Raw genomic sequence first — 5,501 nt, 5'->3', positions numbered from 1 at the left:
ACACACACACACAGTGTGTATTGCTGTGTTTGTAAGACTAGATTCGGCTCCTCATTGTTAAACCAGCACAGGGTTTTAAAATCACACCTCCCCTCGTTACTCCCCACAGTCATAGACAAAAATCTGCTAATCAATATTTCCTCAAACTGAAATCAGATTCATACCTGTGAGGTGACGCGTGCTGCTCACCGAGACAAATCCATGGAGATGTGTCACCTGATTCAGCAAGAAGTCCCCTCAGCTTAGGGGGGATTTTTTCATATTTACGATAAAAAGTTGTCAGTAAAATCGACACAAACACTGCACATTTACACTTTTACAATTAAATATAAAAATATGATATCCTGTAAGAATGTCTGTTGCACCTTATATTTCAGCTCAGTAAATATGCGATGGGTAATAATTTGGATACACAGTATTGTATTGCACATTTTTCATCACTAAATGTGTTACATCTTACTTTTGTGTTACTTAATTGCTAGCTGGACAAAGTCCTTCGTTACATTACTCGTTACATTACTTTCTCGGTAAAATGTCCTGAAACTTATTGTCTCTTAATCACCATTGAATGATATAAGCTGAGCCTACAGACCAGTGTTGCCAACTTAGCGACTTTATCGCTATATTTAGCGAGTTTTCAGACCCCCTTTAAGCGACTTTTTTTCTAAAAAGCGACTAGCGACAAATCTGGCGACTTTTTCTGGTATTATTGGAGACTTATTTACTGTATGACGACTTTTTGACGTGAAAACACGTATGGCTCTTACTCTCAACAGGCAGCGGTGCTGCCTTGGGCACCTCACCGGTGCCAAAGCACTTCTAGGCGGAGGATAGTCCTCCCCCAGCTGCTATCAGGGCATGAGACGTTCACACCAAACGGCAAATGAATCGCGCATGACTGTAACGCAGTCAGTTCTTTTGCTGTTATGCTGTTTCGTGGATCACAAGGTTTAAAACTACTTATAAACAAACACTCTCACACACAAAGTAACTCCACCAGAGTGCCAATTTCGGGTCACTTTTGCCGGTCCAGGCCCGGATAAAGGAGCAGGATTGGAATTGTGACATTAAAAAAACAATAATTGCTAAAAGAAATTTAATTTGTAGTTCTAAATAAATTCTAACTGCATTTAGGACGTTTTTTACTCACTTTATGTGTCTTCCATGATAAGTTACAATTACATTAGCATGACCAATTATGCAAATTAGACGATGACGTCATTTGGCGACTTCTAGCGACTTTTAGGACAGCCAATCCGATTATTAAGTGATGACGTGAGGAATCCTACTTCCGGACCTAAAGTAGTCTGCGTTTAATATGGCTTTTGTGTTGTTAACATGTTTAATGCTTTGAATTTTCTTCTACTTAATCTCAAAAAGCTCCTAAAAAAAAGTCAGTGATTACCGTTGACCATTTATTTAAGCTCAGTTTTTAAAACCTTAGGATGTAGCTACAGCCCAGCCCATGCAGCAGTATATGAATGACTAACCTCGTATTGTGGATGGATTATCTCAGTTGTTCTCCTGGCTGAAGTTTGGTCCTTTTACAGCATCCTGCCATGCGATTACATTTGTTCCTGACCACCGAGAACACTCACATTAACTTTTATCGAGTGGAAAAAAAGTTAGCTTGTTTATATTATGCTAACATTGCTGTGTCGCTAGCGGTCACGTAGCACATCATTAAATACCAGCTAGCCAAACTTCAGTAACCCTACAAACGTCACTGCTGTTTAGTTTTCTGTCTTCATTTATGTTGGAAGTGATAGCAGAGCTGTAAGTTTGAATTTGTTTCGAAAACCCCGCAGTCAGGACATGCTATATTGTATTTAGATAGAAGCTAGCGAGCTAACTTCTAAGTCTGTTAAATGTCATAAATTCCGTTTTCATGGATGCCTGGATGTTAAACTCAATTGTTACACCTGGTAGAGAAGAACGCTGATCATTTTATTAAAGATGAAGGACTTTAGACAGTGTTTTAACTCTCAGTAATGCCATAGTGACCGTTTGATATATGGACCTGCAGCAGAGTTTAGGCCCAGACACGGCTAGTGACGTCAGACTGAACAATCAGATAGCGATTTTCCTTACTGAGGAGTTGGCAACACTGCTACAGACCCACACACCGCACACATCCCCACCCTAACGAGGACACAGGTGATCCTTCTCTTAGCATTTAGGTGTGAACACAAAGAAAAGATGAAACCAGCACAAAGATGCCTCAAAGGCAGAATCATGGTGATTCTGCTGTAGCAGTCTGTTACCTGTTGACGTGCATGCTCTGGCTGCGGGGCTGGAGTCTGCCTATGCTCAGCTTTGACGTCACTCTGGGCTCTTAGCTAGTTAGCTACTTAGCGTTAGCATGCTGTGCATACAATGAGCCCACATTATCTTAGCAGCTGGGCTGCAGAGAACCAACGCTAGCAAGGACATGAGGTGTACAGCCTCACTCCAAAAATGAGTCCCTGAGAAACACGAAGCAATAAGTCTGAATAATAATAAATAATGTTAATAATAAAATGTTCACTGAAATATATAAAATCAAAGGTTTATTTATAGAAAAAATTAATCATCAAGTATAACCAGACTGGATTAAATGTAATGTTTTATTACATTTACAGACCAACGCAGAAACATTTCATGGAGAATTCATTTTTTTCAGTGCATAAAATATCACATAATTATCGAAGAAACAACCAAGTAACAATATCAGCCAGGGTTTTTAGCAGATGAAGTGATATTGATAAATGCTACAAACTATAGAATCAAAACATCAGTAACATGACAATTATATGTCTTTTTACATTACACCATTGTTCCCATGTTTGACCAAACTGTAAGATAAAGCGATGCTCACAGTGGGTATATTTTAATGAAAAAAAAAACAGATGATAATATTCAGTCTTTCCTCTACACTCATCTAGGCAGGACACTCAGGTACAGTATATTTACAGCTAAACTATATTTGGTTATTCATTTTAGCTTTTCTCTGTTTTATTTTTTATTTGTTCAACACAGTCATCCTGTACTGGACAATCCCTGACTCTTATTTTGAAAGTTTACCCACTGAGAATCCCTTCAGTGTTTTCACACAGGCACGTGGACCAGGGCCACTCTGACTCTTACTGCTCCACGAGCCTCCCTGTTGAGACAGCTTTGCATAGAGCTGTGGTGTCTGGGGAAAAGCTCCTGACTGAGTCCTGCGAGACAAACTGGTCCAAGGAGAGGGGGCCGGACTGAGAGAAATCGGACAAGTCAGAGCTGGGAAACCTCAACAAAAAGCTGGAAGTTTCTGTCGCTCCTGTAGCCGGACCTGGGTGTGGATCTCCTGGGAGCAGAGCCTGAGACAGATCCAGAACTCGCTGGAGAGAATACATCTAATCTGATCCAGGATGGCCTCAAGACTCCCCCGGAAGAGCTGGACGAGGTGTCTGAGGAGGAGGAGGTCTGGAATACCTTCCGAGTGTACTGAAACCACAACCTCAGATAGGAAAAAAAGGATGGACGCGTGGATTGCAGATCCGGTATGTTAGAACGGCAGCGATGCTGTTCCTCGTGTTCCTCTTATTCGTGCAGTGCAAACAGGCCTTTACTCTGAGATCTGAAACCCAAAATACCAACAGATCCCACAAACACACACCCACACCTACGAAAACACACACTCACACGAGCAGTTTGCAAACAAAGTGACTACACGCAGCCATGACGACGGGTACGTACACAAACATGCTCAGAGGCACGTGCTGATGGAAATTCAAAAGCATCGGCGTGAGAACAAAAGCGTGGCAAGAGGGCATACATAAACATTACATGTGCATGCATTATGCAGACACATGCACACATCCCAGCACAAACACACAGCCCATTTACCTCACTCGCAGAGGTAAGAGCACGCATCATTTCACCCCCTCACTCCCTCTCTCCAGTCCCCAAATCTGTGGCATATGACCTTCTGTGGGACAGATAAAGAATGTGCTTATCAGTCATGCAAATGAGGCTGAATTCATTTTCCACAACAGATGGCCCCATAGATAATGATGATGGAGGAGAGAAAATTAAATGTCTCTCGCTCGGTGACCATGGCAACCGTGCCTCTGCGGCGTAATATCAATAATAAGTGTGCCGCATAATAAGGTTGTCAGTCCTGTGAATCAAAACCTCCCATGATGGGATAGGCTACAGGGGGTACGGTGGGGGGGTGAAGTGTCTTAGAAAGTTTGGCTGACTCCATAGGGCGCAGTGGGGGGCCGGGCTGAACCGCCGCCATGCTCACGTTAAAAGGAACCCCGACTATATCAGCTTGTTGGCTTTTGCTCGTATGTTAAAAACCCAGGGTGCGATCTAAAACCTGCAGGACACCGGTACTCGAGGCCTGCAGTTGCCTACCCCTGTCGTAGTCTAAGGAGCTTGGAAAGAAAAGCGTCTGGACTTCTTTAAACTGCTTGGTGTCGTAAGCTTTGAACAAGGGTGGTGGCTTATGACACCAACTTTAGAGGAGTTTGCTGTCGTGTTTTTGCTCTGGAGCTGCTGTAACTCAGATCCTCTGCTGTGTTATATTTGAGCTTTATTGAACTTAAACATGACGAGTCTGAGCCACTTATAATTGCTAATGATAATTCACAGGCCTGGCTGTAACTTGTGACTTTATTTTGGTGGTTTAAACCACATTGCCGTCACCGTGTGTCTGATTCTTTCATTTCTGAGCTCTCTAACATTCCAGCAGCACGTGTGCAGCATCTCTGTGGTTCACACATGTAATAAGCCGTTATTATTCACTCATTTTTGGTGACGTGAGCGTTGCTTTCTTACTGAAAGCTCATGAGTTCTCGAGTCTGTGCAGCCAGCAGGTCTTCAGATTAGCGTAGCTTAGCATAATGACTTGAAACAAAGGGAAACTGCTAGCCAGGCTGTGTTTCAAATCCAAACAAAGCACCTGTTTCAGCAGGCGTTACCTTTGCTTTTAGAGCTCCTCGAGTGCTCGTAAACTTTCGCCTGACTGCACAGACGTGCCATCTTCCTGCATCACAAAGTCTATGAACACTGCCTGTGATTGGCAGAGGTGGCCGTCGGTGTGTTGTCTGTTGCGATTCGAGCGTAAACCAGCAGCTCTGCTTGTGACATACACTCAACAAAAATATAAACGCAACACCTTTGTTACTGCTCCCATTCCCCATGGGATGGATGTAGAGACCTAAAATTCATTCCAGATACACAATATAACCATCCCTCCCAAACAGTGGTCACAAATCAGTCCAAATGTGTGGTAGTGGGCACATCTGCTATATTGAGATAATCCATCCCACCTCACAGGTGTGCCACATCAGGATGCTGATCTGACATCATGAGTAGTGCACAGGTGTACCTCAGACTGCCCACAACGAAAGGCCAGCCTGGAATGTGCAGTTTTTTGCGCTGTTGGGGGTCTGGGGACCCAGAACCGGTCAGTATCTGGTGTGACCACCATTTGCCTCATGCAGTGCAACACATCGTCGCATGGAGTC

The sequence above is a fragment of the Pundamilia nyererei genome, unplaced genomic scaffold (genome assembly GCF_000239375.1).
Source record: "Pundamilia nyererei isolate P.nyererei 1_Seehausen unplaced genomic scaffold, PunNye1.0 scaffold00324, whole genome shotgun sequence".
NCBI classification, from domain to species: Eukaryota; Metazoa; Chordata; class Actinopteri; order Cichliformes; family Cichlidae; genus Pundamilia; species Pundamilia nyererei.
Note: the sequence above shows the minus strand (reverse complement) of the source record.